Below are 26,193 nucleotides of genomic sequence, written 5' to 3' on the forward strand. Positions count from 1 at the left end.
GGGGGGTGTCATCGTTCTGCACCCAGGGTGGGAGGAGCTGGCAGGCAGCACCCCCCCCCCCGAGCTGACACCCGGGGCAGACCGCCCCTCCCGCCCCCCCCCCTTGCTACGCCACTGCCACTTATGCTACTTTTCTATAAAGGAGATTAGGCGACTATATACAGGTTCTGTTTTTCTTTACTTATTAATTGAATTGGTCTCAAAATGGTGATATTCAGCCTGTATACAAATAGCCTGTGTATTTAAGTTTAGGTGGATAATGGGTGAGATTAATATGTATATCCATTATGCAGTGCTTAATATATTTATTTTTTCAAATTCTGCAGCTAGCTTTCAAAACCACACACACAGACTATTGGCTTGGAAAATAGTTCCACAGTTTTCTTTCCATCTTTAAGTGACTGATTAATTGTCTGATCTTCATTGTTCTTACAGTTACTATCCAAAAAACTATTTCGACTACCTAGCCTTTGTTTTTGCAGTGGAGGAGATTAACAATAGCTCAGAGCTCTTACCCAACATCACACTAGGGTTTCATCTTTATGACTCTTACTTCCATCCTTTCTTTGTATTTGGGGATACCATAAGCGTATTTACCGGTATGGACACTTGGGTTCCTAACTACCGCTGCAAAACATCTGGCACGTTGGCCGCTATCATTGAAGGTCTTCAACCAGAGGAATCAAGTCAGATGTCCGATATCTTCAGGATGTACCACTATCCACAGGTAAAGGGACTGTTTCTGTTTTCTTTGAATGTATAATCCATTCAGAAAGAGTGAAGGATGGGGAATACTGTGATGCACAAGTTTAAATTAAAAAGACCATTGGAAAGAAGCAGTAGAGCCAACTGCATTTAGGTCTTCTTTTCAGTACCTATGTTTGACTTAGCAAGGGGCCTGCTTACTAAGCTGCATCGATTTAACCTGCATTTTACCACGGTCATAAAAATGGCCTTTCCAAATTTTTGCATTAATGACCATAAATTAATGTTGCCATTAGTGTGCGTCCATGGAGAACAATTAGACAATAAGAGTTCACATGCAATTCTTGTGTTAATCAGTAAGGAAGTAATTCAAAATTTGCACTGAAAAATTGAGAACTAAGCTCCATTCTATACAGGGAACACACCATTTGTAGATTTGCATTTGGTGTGGATCCTGCCCCTCACTTTTGGGCACTGACGTTTCTTCGCTAACCTGTAGGACCGTTTTATAAAAGGAGACCTACATTTTCTGCTGAAAAATCATCTAAATGTAGGAGCTTAAAAATTGTAGAGAACTTGTTTAAGGTGTAATCTTACAGTGACAAAGATGATGATAGATTATTATTATTATTATTATTATTATTATTATTATTATTATTGTTGAACAGATCAGTTTCATCTCGCAGAGTCTTCTAATGAGTGACACAGATAAGTTTCCTTTTTTCTACCGGACTGTCCCCAGTGAACTGCACCTCTGTGCTGGGATTATCAGGTTACTGAAGCATTTTGGCTGGACCTGGGTTGGTATCATTGCATTCGATGATGAAAGCAGCCTGAGGGCGATTCAGATCCTGAGAGAAGGGATTGAGAAGAATGGTGGCTGCATTGCGTTCATAGAAACTGTCAGTCACACTCAGAGTAATATCATACCAACAGAGAAAATAGCTAAAATAGTAAGGAAAATCTTTATGCCATCAAATAAAGTGATCATTCTCTATAATAATGCAGAGAATATGTTCTATCTACCCAGTCCTGTGCTGTTCCCTGGCAAGGTCTGGATCACCAAAACTGAACTGAAATTGCGCTATAAAGTTGAAGGAAAAATTGATATAAAGAACAACACCTTATCATTTACAATTGTTAAGAGGAAAATCCCAAGTTTTATAAAATTTATCCAGGAGGTGAACTTTAGCCTGCTTCCAAGTGATTACGACGCTGAGCGATGGTGGAGGGGCCTGTGTGACAGCCAGTGTCCAAAATACATCAAAAGATTCTGCAGTTCTGATGAAAAATTATATATTCTACCTTGTAACATTGATAACATTGGGATGAACAACAATGTATATAACGCTGTGTACGCCTTGGCACACGCACTGCATGACATGTTCATGTCTGGCTCTAGAAACAACACTACATGGAGTAGAGAAATGTTGAAATTATCTGATTATTTGCCTTGGAAGGTAAGATCATGTGTTATCTTGTGTTATTCAGAAGAAAGTGAAAGTGAGATAAAGCAAACTGTGAAAGAAAAGACTATGAGGAAAAGGAGGCCGGGTGTACTGGAGACTTTCTGATCTAAGAGACACTGAACCAAAAATGATCACAGAATGTATTTCATGATAAGATTCTTCATAAGAAGAATAGCTAAAGAAGTGAGAAAAGCCTACAAAGCATGGCTAATGGAATTCTTTTCACCTTTTCTACACATATATCGCATAAAACCATAAAAGGCCGCTTTGAGATGCATGTACAAATTTGGGCATGCTCTGAAATTGTGTGTGCATCTTAATTGAATAATGAGCCAATTAGTGCCAATAAATGGCTAATAAGTAATGATTGGTGCTAATTGGAATCAATTAAGATGTGTGCACATACATTTAGACATGTGATCTGTGCCTAAATTTTATGCACGTCCTGGAAAATGGGGTGCAAAAATGGTAGGTTCAGGGCTGAGCATGGTCATGGATTTGAGTTACATTTGAAATTACAGAATATGGGGGTTCCGTTCCGCTGGTATTTTCACCATATATAGGGAAATGTTTAGCCAACCCGGGCACCGAAGAAGGAGGGCAGGAGAGACACCTGCAGGACAATGAGGGGAAGGAAGAGTGAGAAATAGGGACAGATATTGGCCCCAGGGCAGAGGTGGAGGGGAAGGTGAGATCCTGGAAAATTGGAGGATAGGATGGTGAGATGTTGGATCATGGGGTGAAGAGGAGAGAGGAAAGAGAGAGGGAAACATGCTACATCGTGGGGGTGGGGGATGTTGCATGGTGAAATGTTTACCCTACCTGGGCAAGGGGGGGAGGAAGAAACATGGTGGACAATGGGGGAAGAGGGGGCAAAGAACAGGGAGAGATACTGGATCAGGGGCAGAGGTGCAGGGGAAGGTGAAACATTGAAAAATGGAACAGTAGGATGTGAGATAGTGGATCATGGGGTGAAGGCGTGGGACAAAAGAGAGAGGAAAACATGCTGGATAATGGGGTGAAGGGGAGGGATGACACAAGCCAGACTAACAAAATTCAGACGCTGGACCCGAACCAGCTCATGGTATTACTCAGAACTGGAGCTTCTTCTGAAAATTGGCGAAAGGTATGTATATTCAAAATTACTCTGGATTTATGTAGTCATTTCAGTCCCATGCCTCACCTTTTATAACTGCCCTATTCATGATATGGGATGGGATGCATTGAACTATGTATCTATAATGGCAATAGCAGCATAAAGTAATTTGTGGTCACTTATTTGGTATTTGGTGAGGCTTTATCACTGTTCTGTGTATATGTGACTGAGGTGCAGAATTCTGCTGATATATAGTTTCTATGTAAAAAATCCTATTTGAGGTGTTTTACCAGTAAGGAACTGGTGTAATATTTTCAACATTGCCTTTGTATCTGCTTCATGCTATCCTGGTTCTGGGCTACCCTTGGAGTAGTACCATTTCCATTGAGTAACAAAATTCTAAATTCAGCCATTTTCCTGGAAAAATAGACATTTAGACTTAATAATCAAACTTTTATTTGAATTTTTATATATTTGTAATAACTTTTTATACCAGGCAGAACAGAGCAGTGTGCAGGCTAAAAAGTAGGAAACATGAAAAGAATTCCAGTAATGTATAGGAAAGCAGGCTGTTAAGAGATATAAGTATTACAAAAAGAGGGTAAAGCAAACATACAAAAGGACGACAGGGCTGAAGGGTATCACTGGTAATATCAGCAAACTGTTTCACTGAAAGCAAAGGGAAAAGCCAGGTTTTCAGCTCAGTTTAAAAATCCTTAAAAGAAGAATAGCTATGGAGAGAAAGCAAAAGATTGTTCCAGGTGTGATGAGGAGACAAGAAAAATGCTCTGTGTTGATTCAAGTGGGCACATTGTGGAAAAAGAACAACTAAGCGGTGATCGTTTAATGAATGGAGGATTGTGGAAGGACAATAAGGAATAATTAAACAAGGGCCCTGTTGACTAATGTTTTTAATGTGCCTATAATTAACGTATGCGCTAACCATGTAGGCGTCTATAGGGATATTGTAGGAACATACATGGTTAACGTGTGTGAAAAATGCTAACACGCCTATAACGTGGCTTAGTAAACAGGACCCAAAGAGAGAGAGATAGTTGGGGATGCCAAGTGAGGGTTGCAATTTTATAAGTGATCATTTGCTCAATGAGGAGATACTGATATTGTTTCAGAAGAGGTGAAGTATGATCATAGCGAATGGCATCATTGAGAAAAACACAAATAATTCAGTCTTTCCATATTTTGAGTAAATAGGTAAATAGTAGGTGCAAAAAAGAAGTTTTATGCCCTACACCACCCCCTGAAATCATAACCCCCAAATTCTGTAAATGGTGGCTAACGATGTACATACTAATTCGGGTGCACTCTTTAGAGAATCATGCTAAGCGCATCATATTACTTGCAATGATTTTTAGGACACCCTTATAGAATTTACCCCAATGTGGGGATAGGTATGACAACGGACACTGAATTATAGTGAAAACAACTTTAAATCTGTCAAGAAACAGAATCAAATGTGGTAGTTCAGTGTCAATATTAGAGATCATAAAAGAGGCCCATGAAAGAAAATGTAGCCATAGATTACTGAATCAAAACCACCAGTTCACTAACGTTCTTAGTAAATAATTTAAACCACCTTATAAAGAGAAGAATTGGAACATAATTAGACTGGATTTGCTTTACGTAAGGCCCAGCTTTAAGTCTAGTGTTAACATAGATTGTATCAGAATGCTGAGTCTAGCGCAGTGCAGATCAGCATAGTGGCCAGTAGATAGAAGATGGAAATGTGAGAAGCTTGATTGTATTCAGTTATGAAATTAAAGATAATTCTTATAATATCCTATTGATTACATCAATGGAACTGAATATAAAGTAGAACAATTGCAGAATCAATGGTAGTAATGATAGATTAAGCCAATTATACTAAACTAACCCACTTGCAGAAATTGTTGCAGAGAATCACTTGGTAACCAGGCAGTAATGACCTACATGTGTCAAGTGCCACTTGGCACGCGTCAAATAATTTTTCAGATGCACACATTGGATATGTGCCTAAAATGAAATTACGCGAGAGCCATGCAGTAGGCGGGCGGTAACTCCATTTTGGCGCACGTTGGGAGCACATAAATGCTTACGCGGCTTAGTAAAAGGGCCCCATAGATTTCTTGGACTCAACCATGATAGAAAAGATGGTATATTATTTGTTAGTTTGTTTGGTGAAAAGAAATCCAGCAATTTTTTAGCAAAATCGTCTCTGTTCAGAGTTGCTCTCACACCAAGCTTCAGGATGGGTCAAGCTCCCTAGCAGGCTTATTTTCAAAGGAGAAGAGCACCCATCTTTCGACACAAATTGGAAGATGTATGTCCTTTTCCCAGGGTCGCCCAAATTAGCATAATCGAAACCCAATTTTGGGCGTCCTCAACTACTTTCCGTCACGGGGACGACCAAAGTTCACGAGGGCGTGCTTAACACATGGGCGTCCTCGGCCGATAATGGAAAAAAGAAGGGCGTCCCTGACAAACACTTGGTCAACTTTACTTGGTCCTTTTTTTTTTACGACCAAGTCACAAAAAGGTGCCCGAACTGACCAGATGACCACCAGAGGGAATTGTGGATGACCTCCCCTTACTGCCCCAGTGGTCAGTAAACCCCTCCCACCCTCAAAATTTTTTTTTTTGCCAGCCTCTATATCAGCCTCGAATGTTATACCCAGCTCTATGACAGCAGTATGCAGGTCCCTGGAGCAGTTTTAGTGGGTACTGCAGTGCACTTCAAGCAGGTGGACCCAGGACCATCCCTCCCCTACCTGTTACACTTGTGGTGGTAAATGTGAGCCCTCCAACACCCACCAGAAACCCAGTGTACCCACATCTAGGTGCCCCCCTTCATCCCTAAGGGCTATGGTAGTGGTGTACAGTTGTGGGGAGTGGGGTTTGGGGGGGCTCAGCACACAAGGTAAGGGAGCTATGCACCTGGGAACTTTTTCTGAATTCCACCGCAGTACCCCCTAGGGTGCCCGGTTGGTGTACTGGCATGTTAGGGGGACCAGTGCACTACAAATGCTGGCTGCTCCCATGACCAAATTGCTTGGATTTCGTCGTTTCTGAGATGGGCATCCCCGGTTTCCATTATCGCCGAAAACCAGGGACTACCATCTCTAAGGACGACAATCTCTAAGGGCGACCCCAACCGTATTATCGAAATGAGAGATGGCTGCCCATCTTTTTTTGATAATATGGGTTTCCCCGCCTCTTCATGGGGACATCCTGCGAGGACGCCGTCAGGAAAACTTGAGCGCCTCTTTCGATTATGCCCCTTCACGTCAACCTCTTCATGAACTTTTAGCAAGGCAGAGAACGGTAATTATTAGCTCAGTTATTTTACCCAGGTAATTGAGTATTTATCCAGGAAAATTAATTTGACAATTACCCTCCATATCACTAGCTTTGGTCTTTCTCTTTCTTTCCCTTTCTTTCTCATTTCTCTGTTTTTCTTTTCTTCATTCTCCCCATTTTTTCGGACTATGAAACTAAAATAAGCATATATTAGACATCAAATTTTTAAATATCTGATCTTGTATAGTCCTCTCTGTTTTTTTTATATATTCATAATAATCATCATACTGACACCTGGTATTGATAGGTCAGTGATTCACACCTGCTTGTCCTTCTTTTCAACCACTGTTCAGTCTGATATATTATGTGCTAAGGGATTTTAGGATACAAATGGACAAGCATCTTGCACATATTAAACATGATTTAGTGGATTTAAGATGAGAAAAAAACAAGTGTGAATCATTTAATAACAGTAGAGTTGACGAGAAATGTCTGTAGAGGAAAAAGGCAACATTATTGTGGTAGTCCAGCATCAATGTTGGAGATCATAGAAAGAGGTCCATGAAAGAAAATGTAGCAATAGGTTACTTAATCAAAAACACCAGTTCACTTACATTTCTAGCAAATAATCCTTTTCTCATCTGTTGGTAGAAATTATGAGAAAAATTATCTATCCAGCTTATAATCGAAAGAGAAAAACGCCTATATTGCGACCCAAATCGGGAGATGGGCGTCATTCTCCCGTGGGCACCCAAATCGGTATAATCGAAAACCGATTTTGGGCGTTTCCAACTGCAATCCGTCAAAGAAAAGGGTAAAGTTGACGGGGGCATGTTGGAGGCATGGTGAAGGCAGAACTGGGGCGTGGTTATCGACCGAGAAGAGATGGGCGTCTTTAGCTGATAATCGAAAAAAAAGGCATTTTAACCATGATTTTGGGTCACTTTTTTTGGACCCTTTGTTTTCACGAACAGGTCCAAAAAAAGTGCCCCAACTGACCAGATGACCACTGGAGGGAAATGGGGATGACCTCCCCGGTCTCCCCAGTGGTCACTAACCCCCTCCCACCAATAAAAACCACTTTACAAACTTTTTTCCAGCCTCTATGCCAGCCTCAAATGCCGTACCCACCTCTATGACAGCAGAATGTGTTCTATCCTGTGACAGCCTTTCCCTGGTTCTGATGTGGCTCTCGGGTGAGTGTGACACCTTTTCTGTTATGCGCACTGCAGAGTCACATTAGCAATGCATTATTGTGGGTGTAGGGTATTGGGCTCCGTGATTCCACTAGCTTGTGGCAAATGCTCACGATGTTGGTAGTTGGTAGGCTCTACTCCCATGGTGCTTTTCCCCCTGCTTACTGGGTCAGAGTGTGCCCTGTTTTGTTTCCGGTAGTCCATGAGGTAGTGGCCATTTTTGTAAGCCAGATTTAGATCCCTTTCACGTGTTAGCCACGTTACAGAACTTAGTTCTTCCCTTGAATGTGACTGAAAGAGGGCATTGTACAGCATTCTGCCAGATCTGACCTACTGCTCATCTCAGTACCAGGGAGACTCATTGCCAGTGGGGCACAACCTCTGATCTGCAGTTAACTGTGAGTAAGCGTGCTTATTCCAATAAAGGACGTTTTTGGAGAGATTAGTCTTCAGGTGTCAGCTGGTGTGCTAATGTTATATAGCAGCAACCAGTCCTAGAGGCCTGCGTGTATGCAGGTCCCTGGAGCACTTTTAGTGGGTACCGCAGTGCACTTCAGCCAGGCAGACCCAAGCCCATCCCCCCTACCTGTAACACTTGTGCTGGTAAATGGGAGGCCTCCAAAACCCACTGTACCCACATGTAGGTGCCCCCTTCACCCCTAAGAGCTATGGTAGTGTTGTACATTTGTGGGTAGTGGGTTTTGGGGGAGGGGGGTTGGGTGCTCAGCACCCGTGGTAAGGGAGCTATGCATGTGGGAGCATTGTCTGAAGTCCACCACACTGACCTCTAGGGTGCCTGGCATGTCAGGGGGGTTTGTGTACTACAAATCGGGGCCCCTCCCATTACCAAATGGCTTGGATTTGGACGTTTTTGAGCTGGGGCATTTTTAGTTTCCATTATCGCTAAAAAAAACAAACGCCCAGCTGAAAAACGTCCATTTTTTCAAAAATACGGTCTGTCCCGCCTCTTCATGTACCCGTTTTCGGACATAGACGCCATGGAGACAGGCGTTCGCGTTCAATTATGCCCCTCCATGTATTACAGATATTTATTTATTTGCTGCATTTGTACCCCACATTTTCCCACCTATTTGCAGGCTCAATGTGGCTTACACTATGTTGGAAAAGGTATAATCATAAACAGTACTACTACTACTTAGCATTTCTATAGCACTGCCAGGGTTACACAGCGCTGTACAAGTTTAAACATGGGGAAGGACAGTCCCTGCTCAAGAGAGATTACAATCTAAAAGTAAAAACTATGTAGTCAGTGTAGGTATCAGGAATGGGGAAGGTGGTTAGGCACCAAAAGCAAGAGAAGAGATGGGCCTTGAGTAAGGACTTGAAAATGGGCAGCGAGGGCGCATGGCGTATGGACTCAGGAAGTCTGTTCCAGGCATAAGGTGATGCGAGGCAGAAGGGGCGGAGTCTAGAGTTAGTGGTGGTGGAGAAAGGTACAGAAAGGAGTGATTTGTCCTGAGAGCGGAGGTTACGGGTGGGAACATATGGGGAGAGGAGGGTAGAGAGGTAATGGGGGGCTGCAGATTGAGTGCACTTGAAGGTCAATAGGAGAAGCTTGAACTGTATACGATAGCGGATCGGGAGCCAGTGAAGCGACTTGAGGAGAGGGGTGATATGAGAGTATCGGTTCACGCAGTAGATAAGACGTGCGGCGGAATTTTGGACAGATTGAAGGGGGGATAGGTGGCTAAGCGGGAGGCCAGCGAGGAGAAGGTTGCAATAGTCAAGACAAGAGGTAACGAGCGAGTGGATGAGGGTTCGGGTGGTCTGTTCAGAGAGGAATGGGCGAATTTTGCTAATATTATAGAGGAAGAAGCGACAGGTCTTAGCTGTCTGCTGGATATGGGCAGAGAAGGAGAGGGAAGAGTCAAAAATGACTCCGAGATTGCGGGCTGAAGAGACGGGGAGGATGAGGGCGAGGGCGTAAGAGGTATGGTCTAATTTAACATATTACTGTGTAAGAAATTAGGTAGATAGGTCAGTAGAATTATTTACATAACACAAAATAAAACAGGTAAGATATAATGACCAATAGTGATAATGTGATTAACATAATCAAATTAGAAGGGATCAGTATTACTTGGTTTAGATGTAGAATGGAATCAAGTCATTAAGGAGGATTTTTATTGTAAGTCTCTTCGAACAGGTGTGTCTTCAATAACTTCCGGAAGGTTGTCAAGTCATGCGTTGTTTTTATAGCATTCGGTAGTTTATTCCATGATTTTGTGCTGAGGTATGTGAAGGTAAGTGCGTGTAGTGATTTGTATTTGAGTCTACTACTACTATTTAGCATTTCTATAACGCTACAAGGCATACGCAGCGCTGCACAAACATAGAAGAAAGACAGTCCCTGCTCAAAGAGCTTACAATCTAATAGACAAAAAATAAATAAAGTAAGCAAATCAAATCAATTAATGTGAACGGGAAGGAAGAGAGGAGGGTAGGTGGAGGCGAGTGGTTACAAATGGTTACGAGTCGAAAGCAATGTTAAAGAGGTGGGCTTTCAGTCTAGATTTAAAGGTGGCCAAGGATGGGGCAAGATGTAGGGGCTCAGGAAGTTTATTCCAGGCGTAGGGTGCAGCGAGACAGAAGGCGCGAAGTCTGGAGTTGGCAGTAGTGGAGAAGGGAACAGATAAGAAGGATTTATCCATGGAGCGGAGTGCATGGGAAGGGGTGTAGGGATGGACGAGTGTGGAGAGATACTGGGGAGCAGCAGAGTGAGTACATTTATGGGTTAGTAGAAGAAGTTTGAACAGGATGCGAAAACGGATAGGGAGCCAGTGAAGGGTCTTGAGGAGAGGGGTAGTATGAGTAAAGCAACCCTGGCGGAAGATGAGACGGGCAGCAGAGTTTTGAACCGACTGGAGAGGTGACTAAGTGGGAGGCCAGCAAGAAGCAGATTGCAGTAGTCTAAACGAGAGGTGACAAGGGTGTGGATGAGGGTTTTGGTAGAGTGCTCGGAGTCCTCTACAATTGGGGTAGTGGAGGTTTAAGAAGGTACATGATGAACTTTTGATGTTTCGTGCAGGTAAGTCAATTAGGTCTGACATGTATGATGGCGCTTCTCCATGGATGATTTTATGGGTTAAGATGCAAACCTTGAATGCAATTCGATCTTTTAGTGGAAGCCAATGTAATTTTTCTCTGAGGGGTTTGGCGCTCTCATACTTCGCCTTTCCGAATATGAGTCTAGCTGCGATATTTTGGGCAGTCTGGAGTTTCTTTTTTATTTATTTATAATTATTTTACATTATTTATCAAAAGAACAAAAACAAATACATTCATATCATTTTAAAGTTATAATTACCAGATTTAAGTACTCTCAAGTTCTCAATTTATGATCCAATAATAAGACATATTGAACCTGTAGTCTGGAGTTTCTTAATGGTTTTTTCATTGCATTCTGCGAAAATGGAGTTACAGTAATCCAGGTGGCTCAGTACTAGCGATTGCACTAGTTTGCGGAATACTTCTCTTGGGAAAAAAGGTTTCACTCTTTTCAGCTTCCACATAGCAAAAAACATTTTCTTTGTCACATTCTTCACATGGCAATCAAGGGTGAGATTTCGATCAATAGTAACACCCAGGAGTTTTAAGTTATTCACAATAGGGAGAGTGTGGCATGGTGTATTAATATTGGCGTAATTAGTCTTGTTAAACTGCGATGATAAGATAAGACATTGAGTCTTTTCTGCATTGAGTTTAAGTAGGAAAGCATCAGCCCATGAGTTAATGATTTGGAAGCTGGTATTAATTTTATCTGTAATTTCTAATAAGTTGCTCTTAAATGGAATGTATATTGTGATGTCGTCGGCGTAAATATATGGGTTTAGGCCTTGATTGGATAGTGATTTGGCTAGTGACAACATCATTAAATTAAAGAGAATTGGTGAAAGCGGCGAGCCCTGAGGCACTCCACATCCAGGTCTCCATGGTGAGAAAATGGTTGACTTAGATATCACTTGATAAGATCTTAAAGTTAGAAATTTGTAGAACCAGTTGAATACATTTCCACCCAGTCCAAAGTATTCAAGGATGTTTAATAGAACACCATGGTTAACCATGTCAAACGCACTAGACATGTCGAATTGGAGGAGTAAAACATTATTGCCAGCTGCGATAATTTGTTTGAATTTAGTTAGGAGTGTTATAAGAACTGTTTCAGTGCTGTGATTAGCACGAAATCCGGATTGGGATGCATGTAATACTGAGAATTTACTCAAGTAATCATTAAGTTGTTTAGTTACCAAGCTTTACATTAATTTGACTACAAGAGAGATGGATGCAACTGTGCGATAGTTAGTTATCTCATTTAATTTTTCCTTTTGGTCTTTGAGGGTTGGATTAAGTAATATATTACCTTTGTCAGCAGGAAAGGATCCATGTTGGAACATATGGTTTAAATAGGAGGTGAGATCAATTAAAACACGTTGAGGAGCAGATTTTATTAAATGACTAGGTCAAGCATCTAGTTTACAATGGGATTTGGTAAGTCTATTGATCGTTTGGGTGACTGTATCCTCAATTAGGGAGTTGAAATTTGTCCATATTCGGTCAGCTGGATATTTGTCAGTAATTGGGTCTAAGTAATCAATAAATGTTTCATAATTAGAAGAGTTAGTTGATAAGGTGGATCTTAATTTGATGATTTTTTGATTGAAATAAGTGGCTAGATCATTTGCTGATGGAGTATCAGAATTAGTTGAGGTGACCGGTGTAACATCTAGTAGGTTATGAACAGATTGGAATAACTTGTGTAAATCTTTGTAATGTGGTCCAATTTTGGATTTATAGAATGACCTATTAGTTTGTCTGATGGTGTATAGCAAGCTGCATTAATTTAAACCACATTATATAGAGAATTATTAGAACATAAGGCCCTGCTTTAAGTCCAGTATTCATATAGAAAGCTAGACAGCTAAGTCTATAATAGTGCAATCCAGCATAGTGGCCAGTAGCTAGAAGATAGAAACATGAGAAGCTTGATTGTATTCAGTTATAAAATACATAGACAGTTCTTATAGTATCCTTTTGATTGTATTGATGAAACCGAATATAAGTAGAATAATTGAGGAATCAATGGCAGTAATGATGCAGTAAGCCAATTTTACAAAACAGGAGCCTTGATTTCAGATAATATAATTATCCTCATCCGTCTCCATCTTCAACAAGTTGAAAATACAACTCTAAATGAAAATAAGACAAAGATGATATAAAGTGGCATAGTCCTTTATTTACGTCTGAGTGTTACTAGAGGAACAGCAGCAGAAAAACAGAGAGAGTCCAAACGTACACAAAGCAAAGTAGTACACACAAAACGCACAAAAGGGCCCAAAAACTGAAAAAAATGATGTAATCATGGGCTGGGTCCATTCCATTGAAGATAACATCATTGTTTCCAGTTCTTGGGCCCTTTTGTGCTTTTTTTTTGTGTGTTACTAGAGGAAGAAATGATGATTGAATTAATAGTAGAGGAATGATATCCAAAAGAAATCATCTCGGCACCATGACACACATTAATGATTTAGAGGAGAGCTGCTTGAGCCATTGTGAACCAACAGTAGTCAAGGAAAGTTTTCCAAAGTCTTCAATGAATGCTCAAGTACAGAATATTGTGATAATGTAAATCTCAGTGTTGCAATAGGTTAACAGTATTTTACATCAGTCAGTTCCAAAGCAAGATAGATAATCCTTGTAAAGATTCACAGAGACCTCTAGATTGAGTTGCTGGTATATAGGGTCATATATCACTGAAAAAATAAAGTCCACCTATTCAAAAAACTTAATCATGTTGAGTACGAGTGCTCTTCTTAGACTGCTAGAAATGATTCTCTCCTGAGATAGTTGCCATCATACCGATAATGCATGTTGTTGCATCCTAATGCAAGTGAAATGGATGCCTGAAAACCGGAAATAGTAGTAAAAGTGAAAAACATCAGAATGGCATTGATTATAGATGTGCCACTTCCAAGCGATTACTCAGTGAATCACATGGAGAGAGGGAGGATCCTCAAGTACCAAAACATGCAGTCTGAAATTAAGAAAATGCGGCCGAAAAATGCAGAAATATTTCTCATCGGTTTGGGAGCCACATGCTTGATCAAAAAGAACTTCCAAACGCACCTGGAGAAGTTGCCTATACGTGTTGCATCTTATGAACTCTAGAAAGTAGCTTTCTTTGGCACAAGGCAAATACTATGGCGACCGTTAGCAGTAAATTTGAGAGACTGAGATCATACTCCACATGCCCTGGCTTAGGAATGAGGTTTATTCTTGTCATGGTATGCACAAAACTGACCCAATTGAAGAAATTGCCGCAGAAAAAGTAGAAAAAGCATTGCAATATAGATGTCTAGCACATTTCATCTTATGTTTGTCTATATACTTCTGTAGTTTTTCTGGATCTACATAGAGGTAGCTTTGTTAGCATAACTCACAAGCATACCAAATCCAGCAATTTTCTAGCAAAATGGTCTCTGTTCACAGGAGTTCTCAACCATCTTCCTCGAGGACCACATCCCAGTCAGATTTTCAAGATTTCTACAACAAATATGCATAATATCTATTTGCATACAATGGATCCAGTACATGCAAATCAGTCTCATCCATATTCATTGTGGAGATCTTGAGAACCCGACTGGGTTCTGGACCTTGAGGAATGTGGTTGTCCTCCTTTGTGTTAAGTATTGATACAATTTCGAGCTGTCAACTTCAAAAAGCAGCACTACTTACTACTACTACTACTACTACTTAACATTTCTAAAGCGCTACCAGGGTTGCGCAGCGCTGTACAATTAACAAAGAAGGACAGTCCCTGCTCAAAGGAGCTTACAATCTAAAGGACAAAAAGTGCAGTCAATTAAGATTGAGGCAGTCTAGATTTCAAGATAGAGGTACAATGGTTAGGTGCCGAAAGCGACATTGAAGAGGTGGGCTTTGAGCAAGGATTTGAAGATGGGTAGGGAGGGGGCTTGGCGTATGGGCTCAGGGAGTTTATTCCATGCATAGGGTGAGGCCAGGCAGAAAGGGCGGAGTCTGGAGTTGGCGGTGGTAGAGAAGGGTACTGAGAGGAGGGATTTGTCCTGTGAGCGGAGGTTACGGGTAGGAGTGTGAGGGGAAATGAGGGTAGAGAAGTAGTGAGGGGCTGCAGATTGAGTGCATTTATAGGTTAGTAGGAGAAGCTTTAACTGTATGCGGTACCTGATCGGAAGCCAGTGAAGTGACTTGAGGAGAGGGGTGATATGAGCATATTGGTCTAGGCGGAAGATAAGACACGCAGCAGAGTTCTGAACGGATTGAAGGGGAGATAGATGGTTAAGTGGGAGGCTAGTGAGGAGTAGGTTGCAGTAGTCAAGTCGTGAGGTAATGAGAGAGTGGATGAGAGTTTGGGTGGTGTGCTCAGAAAGGAAAGGGCAAATTTTGCTGATGTTATAGAGAAAGAAGCGACAGGTCTTGGCTGTCTGCTGGATATGGGCAGAGAAGGAGAGGGAGGAGTCGAAGATGACTCCGAGGTTGCGGGCAGATGAGACAGGGAGGATGAGGATGTTATCGACTGAAATAGAGTGGAGGGAGAGGAGAAGTGGGTTTGGGTGGAAAGACAATGAGCTTGGTCTTGGACATGTTCAATTTAAGGTGGCGGTTGGACATCCAGGCAGCAATGTCGGATAAGCAGGCCAATATTTTGGCCTGGGTTTCCACAGTGATGTCTGGTGTGGAGAGATAAAGCTGGGTGTCATCAGCATAAAGATGATATTGGAAACCATGAGATGAGATCAGCGAGCCCAGGGAAGAGGTGTAGATTGAAAAAAGAAGGGGGTCCAAGGACAGATCCCTGAGGAACTCCAACGGAAAGTGGGATGGGGGTGAAGAAAGATCCATGAGAATGTACTCTGAAGGTACGGTAGGAGAGATAAGAGGAGAACCAGGAGAGGACAGAGCCCTGGAACCCAAATGAGGATAGTGTAGCAAGAAGTAAATTATGATTGACAGTGTCAAAAGCTGCGGATAGGTCGAGGAGGATGAGGATGGAGTAGTGACCTTTGGATTTGACAAGGAACAGGTCATTATAGACTTTAGTGAGTGCCGTTTCTGTCGAGTGTAGAGGGTGAAAACCGGATTGAAGCGGGTCGAGGATGGCATGAAAGAAGAGAAAATCAAGGCAGCGGCTGTGATCAGCGCATTCAAGTATCTTGGAGAGGAAGGGTAAGAGGGAGATGGGGCGGTAGTTGGAAGGGCAGGTAGGGTCTAGTGATGGTTTTTTGAGGAGTGGTGTGACTACAGCATGCTTGAAGGAGTCAGGGACAGTGGAGAGAGAGAGGTTGAGGATATGACAGATGGGGGGGGGGAGATGACAGTAGGAGAGATGGTGTTTAGTAAGTTAGTGGGGATGGGATCAGAGGGACAGGTGGTGCATTTCGAGGAGGAAAGAAGGTGGGCGGTTTCCTTCTTGGTGATATCAGGAAAAGAGGAGGAGGCCTGGGTTGGTTGGTTGAGGGAGTGGGTTAAAGGGTGAAGAGGAAGAGGTGGCTTGGTACTGAATTTGAGGTTGATCTTCTGCGCCTTGTCGCACAAACAATATCCTATGGTGATACCTAAAAACATAAGAATATCCATACCGGGTCAGACCAATGTTCCATGTAGCCCAGTATCCTGTGGCCAATCCAGGTCACAAGTACTTGGCAGAAACCTAAATAGTAGCAATAGTCCAAGCAACCATTCCTAGAGCAACCAGAGGCTTTTCCATGTCTGTCTCAATAGTAGACTATGAACTTTTCCTCCAGGAACTTTTCTAAACCTTTTTTAAACCAGATACCCTAACCACTGTGACCACATACTCTGGCAGCGAGTTCCAGAACTATTCTTTGAGTGAAAAAATATTTCCTCCTATTTGTTTTAAATGTATTTCCATGTAACTTCGTTGAGTATCCTCTAGTCTTTGTTACTACTACTACTATTTAGCATTTCTATAGCGCTACAAGGCATACGATTCACTTCTACTCGTTCTACACGATTCAGGATTTTGTATTAAGCATATCTCCCCTCAGCTGTCTCTTTTCTGTCCTATCCTCTGTATCCTATCCTGACATGAAAGGACTTCTCTTCTCTTTATCATGTTGGTTGCTCTTCTTTGAACCAATACTTAGATATCAACATCCAGTCTCTAAAATCTGGTAGACTGTGTATAGAATTACATAATAATAATAATAACGTTGAGCAGAAATATGTTTGAATTTGGCAGTTAACTTGACAGATAAGCTTACTATTGAAATTCTAATTTTCAGCTTCATCATTATCTGAAGAACGTCCACTTTAAGAACAATCTGGATGAAGAGATCTTTTTTAATGAGAACAGAGACCTGAATACTGGCTACAATATTATCAATCTCGTCTATTTACCCAATGGAGTACTGCATCGTGAAATTGTTGGAAGTTATAATCCTTATGCTTCCCAAGGGCAGAATTTCATCATCAATGAGAAGGCGATTGTATGGGAGAGTACATTCACCGAGGTCAGATTTAAGAAACAATAGAGAATGAGGGAAGGCACTGGACCATGTTGAATCATGCATGTTTTTTTTTAAACTCCAGCTGTAAAACTGGATTATCACAATTTTACACGATGCAAAAATAACAGAGTAGTAGACCTTGCAAATACGTTTTAATGATAAAAGCATGAATGTATATGTTTAGAGAAAAGTGAGAAGAAGAACTATTCTGGAAGAGGATATTAGAAATGGCCAAAAAGAGACTTCATAAGAAAGAAGGCAGCCAATTTTCAAACTGAATTAGTTGTCTAAGTAAAGGCTGACAGGGTCTTTTACTTAGGGGCACTAGCGTTTGTAGCTCGTGCAACAAATCAGTTGCTGCTAAACGCTAAGACGCCCCTAGGAATATAATGATAGCACACCTTAGTAAAAGACCCCCTTCACTAGATATACCTAGATATACCTACAACCTGACCACCATGCCCTGGACTACTTCGTGTACCAATCCCAACCCTATTTAAACACTTCACAGCTTGACGATGCCCCAACCTAACCTTACCTAATCTAACCCTCCTTTCACAACCAGAGATTTTGGGGGGGACTTGGTGAGAAGGAAGAGGACTACTAGACTACCCGGAAATGTGTGAAAGGGGTGGGTGGGAGGTAGGGGGGCCACTCAACCACCACAGTGATTTTTTTTTTAATATGAAGAGGAGGGGGTTGGATATGTGGGAGAGGGGTGGCTGCTGTTAAACACCAGAGATATGTATGGTGGGGTGATAAGAGGTATCTGATTGGAGGGAAGGGGTAATATTAAGGTAATGTTTGTAAATAATGCCCCCCCCCCCATTCATAGAGAGGAATATTAGAGGTTAAATGTTAGTATAGTAAATAAGATGGAAAATTACTAAATTCTGTCTTTACCATATGCAGGGAAATTTTTATTAGAAATAAACATGTTTAAATAGAACAGGGAAGTGAATGTGATGCATGCAGATAACTGAGCATACAGATGATGCATGGAATAATATATGATAGTTCTGCATTCCTATAAATGTTAGATTTTTACTGCAACCACTACAAGCAGTTTTGGAAAGTACCCTGAACTTGCAGATGTAAGCAGAATATAATCTATCTAATGATTTTTCAAAAGTTTCTATCCCATTATTTGTGATGTAACCAGTTAATTTGTGACTTACTGCATTTTTAATAAAAGAGCACAAGACCCGGGGGGGGGGGGGGGGGGGGCATTTTGAGACAGTTCTAGGTGGCCTCACTGCCATTATGTGAGACTCTGTTCTCTCTCCCAAAGGCCTTTGATCTATATTTTTTATTGATGGTGTGTCTGTGGATTTCTTTCCTTTGGCCTCCTAGAGATTGAAGTAAAGAGATGGGTATTTGTCCTGCCCTGATGGGAGCTTAGGCATTCAGGGTCTGATTAATGCCACAGTATGCTTTAGAAGTAAACTTTCCTGTCAGTGATTGAGCCAATCTGATTCCATAAAAAGTAAGGATACTGCAAGAGTGTCTGAAACTCAGAAACTCTCCTGGCAAATGCAATGGCTACCAGAAGACTGTTTTTAATAGTAAGTTCCTTTAGTGTAAATCTTGTAAGCTGTTCATACAGCACACACTGCAAGAATTTGCGTGCCAGATTAAGATTCCATTCCATACAAACCATCTGCAAGGGACGATGGAGATAAGTAATTCCTTTCAAAAAATAAACATAATCCAGGTGAGCAGCTACGGAAGAATTCTGCATCTTACTTGTGAAACAAGCAAGTGGTGCCAGCTGGATATTCAAGGAGGCCAGAGCTAATCCCATTCTCAGACCTTCATGAGGAAAAGCCAAAATATGAGCCATGGAAAAATTGGGGAAAAAGCCCTGTGCATGCAGCAGCTCTCTACACTCTCGCACAGGCATGAGGAATAGGGAAGAAATTATTTGCTTTAAATGGAGCCCTGAGAGAGCAGCCCATTGTGCTGTGCTAGCTGAAGTGGCTAGAGGACCTCTTTCAGAAAGATTGTACATTATTTGACAATAGCGTGTGCATACATGCGCCGTGGTGCATACGTCAACAACTGCACATGTAACATATTATCAGGAAAGAGTGTCCATTCTTTCTGAAATAGTCTGTCCTCTTTGCAAATAGTGCACTATCTCAAAAGCAAGCACACTATTTATGTCATCACCTAAACCAAAACATAAACAATGATGCAAACAATATGGGAATTGAATCATAAAACAGACATTTTTTGAGCTGTCCATCCCTATTTCTGACTAAACCAAGACAGTTGAAGGGGAGGAGGAGGAGGAGGAGAATATCATGTAAATAACCTATTGCTGTTAGCCTCCGCCTAATTCGTGTTCCTGTTATAATTACTGTCCTTTATTGCTGAAAGAGAGAAAAATTAAGTAAGGTTGCTGGTTCAGAACTCTAACTTGGGACTGTACTGAACTATTGAAAGCAACAAAGATAGAGCATGAGTGAATATGAACAGCTTAGTAAGGAGGGGCCTTAATTTTAAAAGTAACCTGTAAAATAAGAACAGTACACATGATATTTCCATTTCAAGCTGAATTTCACATTCCAGAGGCTTGATAGTAGGAGTTGTCCCATAGGTGGTCAGAAATGGAAAACTGCATTTTAACAAACACAGGTGAATAATATAAAAACAAAATTAAAAAACAGTGTGATTGTTATATCAAATTACCCAGATTTTTCTTTCAATATTTAGACACCTCCTCAAGCCAAATGCAGTGAGAGCTGCCCTCCTGGCTTCAGAAAATTAACAAGGGAAAGTGAGCCTATCTGCTGCTTCGACTGTATTCCGTGTCCACAGGGAGAGATCTCAAACCAAAGTGGTGAGTGATATCATATGGCATGATGACTATGGGTTATTTGCTCTGGTGCTCATTTTCATAAGAGAAAAAAATGTCTCAAAAGCAGCACAAAGCGGCAGATGGATGTTTTTCTCACTAAAGCATCTAAATCACAATTTTCAAAACTCAGAATTGGGACTTTTATTCTGCAGTTCATCTTTTCTATGCTTTGTTTTATTTCTGTTTATTAACTTTTCATTGGAAATTAAATTTGAGGATCATAACATGAAGCTCCAGTGGGGTAAAAATGGAAATGTTCTTAATGGAAATAATTTTGAAAGCATGCAGCAGCCATCTAATAGCAAAAATAATAGATATTCAAGAAGCATAAGATATGCACAGAGATAAGTCAGAACTCAACTGGAGTCTATAACAAGTCAAAGTGGATGAAAATGAGTATCTGCATCAGAGGATAAAAGGCAGACAATTGCTAACAGATGTGAAACCCTGTCAACAACAGCAAGAGGCAGTCACTGTCTTTTGAATCGAACACCCCTTCACATTTATCGCAACTATACCTAATAAACTCCAAAACTACCAGAATTCAGAAAAAAAAAAAGCCTCATCCTCTAAAAGCTTCAATAACTCATCTCGGCTGAATTCATGACATGATCACAATGTCTTCTGGAAAAACAAATGGTTTTGTTCTTGAGAAAGCTCCAGGGGAATGGTTTATATTAGCACAGCCACCACACAACTGAAGGCCCTTTATATTCCAGCCGAATCACCAGGAAGGATCGTTAAGCTAGAATAACCTGCTGTGAGGACTGCAGATACCATCACATTGACTGCTACCAAGCAAAACTGAAAGTTTAAACTGTTTCCTTCATTTTATTTGAAGCCGATTCAAATCCTTCTAAGTAGGAAGCACATGATCCCTAGCCTTCTTGCCCACCAACATTTTTGAGTTGAATTCTGCAACAGCTGCAATTGACATAGGGTGTTCAATGGTAATACTTGGTATAAAGAATTACAGTAATCCAGCCTCCTGGTAATTGACACGTGAAAACTGTAGATGATTCTTTCTAAATAGAAAAAGACAGGGGTGCTAAATCAATCCTAGGCTTCCAAAGTCATCTGAAATACAAAGAAGGTCAGCGTTGTACCTCCACATCATGCAGCATCTCTTTGGGGAGCAAAGTTAGATTATCAAAATGAGAGGCCACTAAATTGTTTAATGATCCATATAGAGGCATATTTTCAAAGCACTTTGGGAGGCTAAGTTCCATAGGTTTCTATGGAACTTTGGGAGGCTAAGTGCTTTGAAAATGAGCCTCTTAGTCATGTTCAGTGACCAATAATGACCACTTATAAGTAATTGGAATTAATTGGAATACAGTTAGATTCAACACTTTGATTCCCCAAATCCAAGCAATATTCAAGAGCTGCTTCTACTATTTGTGACAGCTACGTTCCCTCTCTCCTTACATCGAGAAGGTATATCTTATAACCCAGTACTACTACTACTACTACTACTATTTAGCATTTCTATAGCGCTACAAGGCATACGCAGCGCTGCACAAACATAGAAGAAAGACAGTCCCTGCTCAAAGAGCTTACAATCTAATAGACAAAAAATAAATAAAGTAAGCGAATCAAATCAATTAACGTGAACGGGAAGGAAGAGAGGAGGGTAGGTGGAAGCGAGTGGTTACAAGTGGTTACGAGTCAAAAGCAATGTTAAAGAGGTGGGCTTTCAGTCTAGATTTAAAGGTGGCCAAGGATGGGGCAAGACGTAGGGGCTCAGGAAGTTTATTCCAGGCGTAGGGTGCAGCGAGACAGAAGGCGCGAAGTCTGGAGTTGGCAGTAGTGGAGAAGGGAACAGATAAGAAGGATTTATCCATGGAGCGGAGTGCACGGGAAGGGGTGTAGGGAAGGACGAGTGTGGAATGATACTGGGGAGCAGCAGAGTGAGTACATTTATAGGTTAGTAGAAGAAGTTTGAACAGGATGCGAAAACGGATAGGGAGCCAGTGAAGGGTCTTGAGGAGAGGGGTAGTATGAGTAAAGCGACCCTGGCGGAAGATGAGACGGGCAGCAGAGTTTTGAACCGACTGGAGTGGGGAGAGGTGACTAAGTGGGAGGCCAGCAAAAAGCAGATTGCAGTAGTCTAAACGAGAGGTGACAAGGGTGTGGATGAGGGTTTTGGTAGAGTGCTCGGAAAGAAAGGTGCGGATTTTACGGATGTTGTAAAGAAAGAAACGACAGGTCTTGGCAATCTGCTGGATATGAGCAGAGAAGGAGAGAGAAGAGTCAAAGATGACCCCAAGGTTTCGAGCTGAGGAGACAGGGAGAATGAGAGAGCCATCAACAGAAATAGAAAACAGGGGGAGCGGGGAGGTGGGTTTGGGGGGGAAAATGAGAAGCTCGGTTTTGGTCATATTTAATTTCAGGTGGCGTTGAGACATCCAGACAGCAATGTCAGACAAGCACGCTGAAACTTTGGTTTGGATGCAAGGTGAGATATCAGGGGTAGAAAGGTACATTTGGGAGTCATCAGCATAGAGATGGTAGGAAAAGCCATGGGATGAGATTAATGAACCAAGGGAAGAAGTGTAGATAGAAAAGAGGAGGGGACCAAGAACAGAACCCTGAGGTACGCCGACAGGCAGAGGGATAGAAGTAGAAGAGGATCCACCAGAGTGAACACTAAAGGTGCGGAGGGAGAGGTAGGAAGAGAACCAGGAAAGGACAGAGCCCTGGAATCCAAGTGAGGACAGGGTATCGAGAAGTATGCTGTGATCGACAGTGTCAAAAGCAGCGGAAAGATCAAGAAGAATGAGGATGGAATATTGACCTCTGGATTTAGCCAGTAATAGGTCATTGGAGACTTTAGTAAGCGTAGTTTCGGTTGAGTGGAGAGGGCGAAAACCAGATTGTAGTGGGTCAAGAATAGCATGTGAGGAGAGAAAATCAAGGTAGCGGCGGTGAACAGCACGCTCAAGTAATTTGGAGAGAAAGGGAAGGAGGGAGATGGGTCGGTAATTAGAGGGACAAGTAGGGTCGAGTGAAGGCTTCTTAAGGAGAGGTGTGACCACAGCATGTTTAAAGGCAGCAGGGACAGTCGCAGTGGAAAGTGAGAGGTTGAGAATGTGACAGATAAAAGGAATAAGAGCAGGAGAGATGGCATTAAGAAGGTGGGTGGGAATGGGATCAGAGGAACAGGTGGTACATTTTGAGGAAGAAAGGAGAAGTGTAGTTTCCTCAATAGTAACTTCAGGAAAGGAGGAAAGGGAATGAGGGGAAGGAGAGAGAGGGGAACGGACTAGTGGAGGGAGAGGTGGTGAGGTAGAGAAAGCAAGGTTTATCTTTTGAACCTTGTTGTGAAAGAATTCAGCAAGGGTCTGAGGAGATAATGAAGGGGGAGTTGGGGGAGGGGGCACCTTGAGGAGAGAGTTCAATGTGGTGAAGAGAAGTCGAGGATTAGAGCCAAGAGAGTTGGTCAGTTGGATATAATAATCCTGTTTGGCACGTAAAAGAGCAGATTGGAAGGAGGTCAGCATGAACTTAAAGTGTAAGAAATCAGCAAGGGCCCGAGATTTCCGCCAGAGGCGTTCGTCGGAGCGGGTACAGGAACGTAGGTAGCGGATATTAGAAGTCAGCCAAGGTTGGGGTTTTGTACGCCTTACAGGGCGGGTCATCAAAGGTGCAAGAGTGTCTAAGGCAGAGGATAGAGTATTGTTGTAAGAAGAAACAGCCTCATTGACAGATGTGGATGGTGCCACAGTAGAGAGGAGGTTTGAAACATGGGAGGATAGAGATGAAGGGTCAATATCGTGAAGATTCCTAGATAAATTAGATAAGATAGGACGGGACTGGGAGGGAGGAGATTTAAGTGTGAAAGTTATAAGATGGTGATCAGAGGAGGGATGATCAGAGGCAAGGAAACTAGAGGGTGAACAGTTGGAGGAGAAGATGAGATCAAGACAGTGACCATTTTGATGAGTGGGGGAGGTGGAGCATAGTTGGAGATTAAAGGAGGACGTTAAAGCGAGTAACTTGGAAATATAAGAGTTGGAAGGATCATTAGCAGGAATATTAAAGTCACCAAGGATGAGAGAGGGGGAGAAAGGATCATGGAAGAAGGCAAGCCAGGCGTCAAAGTCACTGAGAAAGGATGAAAGGGACTTATCAGGGGGACAATAAATGACAGCTATTCGAAGAGGCAGAGAAGAGAAAAGGCGGATAGAGTGGACTTCAAAGGAGGAAAAACAGTGAGATTCAGGTGGAAGAAGGGGTTGAAATCTGGAGGAGGGAGAGAGAAGTAGTCCAACACCGCCCCCACAGCCAGCAGGGCGAGGAGTATGTGAAAATAGATAACCGCCATGGCACAGGGCTGCGACTGAAGCAGAGTCATCAGGGCAGAGCCAGGTTTCTGTTATGGCGAGCAGATGGAGGTGACGCGAGATAAAGAGGTCATGGATATAGGTGAGTTTGTTACAGATAGAGCGGGCATTCCATAGGGCGCAAGAGAAGGGCAGAGAAGAGGAGGGGAGTAGAGAAATAGAGATGAGGTTAGAGAGGTCGCGGTGAGATCTGTAGGGTTGGGATAATAGTTGGTGAGGGGGGCCAGGATTGGGATTGATGTCACCGGCTGAGAGTAAGAGAAGGAGTAAAAGAGAGCGGAGGAGAGTAGGAGAGGTGTGGCCACGAAGGCGTCAAAGGCGAGAGGTATTTAGGTGGAATGGGGAAGGCAAAATGGACGGAAGAAAGAGGCGGAGATTAAAAGCCAAGAGGGAGGAAGAGGGTAGGAGAGAAGGTGAGGTGATGAAGTCGATGGATGGGCAGTGAGTTCCTGTAGCCGAGAGAGGTAGGGGGTGAGGGAAAAGATTAGGAAGGGACAGGGCTAGGAAGAGAATATGAATAGGGGCCATAAATGACTGAGGTACTTTAGCAAGATTAGATGTAAAGAGAAAAATGCCCCAGTAGTGCATACCATGATAACATCAAGACTGGATTACTGTAATGCACACTACAAAGGTTTGACAACAAAGGGCCTGCACCAGCTGAAATTGATTCAGTATGCTGCAGCAAGACTAAAAGAAGGTTGCAAGTGGCATGACCACATCACACCATTTTCATGAAAACTTCATTGGCTACATAACTAACTTGTTAGTCTCACTCACACACACAAGGGGCTTCACATACTACAAAGGACATGTTTATCCACTCTTACTCTAGCTGTGACCATATTTAACCATCTCTCTGACCTCATGTGCACCTTTCTTTAAATTAGTCACCTTACTTTCTAACTCCTATCACTCTCTTACCTATCTATATGTTGACTTTGCTTATACCCTACACTGTCAATTAAAATGTTCTATGACATATTTTAATGACATTGTAAGTAGTATATTATGCCATACTTTGTATTGTTATTTGAATACTGCTGTAATCGTCTATTGCTCATGTCTGATTTATTCTTACTGCACAAAGCCTTGAGTGAATTCATTCAAAATGACAGTAAATACCCGTGCTTCTTTCTATGCATATTCTATAAAAAGGCAAATGTAAATTCCAACTTGCGCACCCAAAATGGGGTTGCGGTCCTGGGAGGTGCGTGGGTGTGGCTTATAGAATACATTTAGGTGCGTCCATCAGACTAGCCTAGGTATAACACACCATATATAGAATCAGGTCCAAATCTTAAAGTTTTGTATAATAGGCTCCGTACCGGGAACTGCAGCTAGATTTAGGCATGACCATTTACACCAACAAAACTTTGTTATAAATCTCAGTGTCCAAAACTAAGCATGGATCCCCTTTATTGAATAACAATGCACATATATAAAAGGAATGCTCCCATGACCCTCCAATGACCGTGCCCCCCTTTTTGGGCCCACTAACCAGTCAATAACACTGAATATCAGAAGAAAGCCCTGCAAAACTGAATTAAGCCAGAAGCCATTTGCGGTTGGTAAATCATTTTGAACATTGATTACAGTGTTAATGTTGATCACTTTCTAGCAAATAGATGAAAAACAAAAGAAAGAAAAGTGATGAGGTATATAGTAAACAATAGCAGTCATGCGCTTTTTTTCAT

General features: G+C 41.9%; 1 pseudogene; it reads left to right on the forward strand.

Annotated features, from left to right (window-relative positions):
- Nucleotides 1-601: 601 nt before the first annotated feature.
- Nucleotides 602-26,193, forward strand: part of LOC115464408 — a 30,175-nt pseudogene continuing 4,583 nt past the window's right edge.

The sequence above is a fragment of the Microcaecilia unicolor genome, chromosome 3, assembly GCF_901765095.1.
Source record: "Microcaecilia unicolor chromosome 3, aMicUni1.1, whole genome shotgun sequence".
NCBI lineage: Eukaryota > Metazoa > Chordata > Amphibia > Gymnophiona > Siphonopidae > Microcaecilia > Microcaecilia unicolor.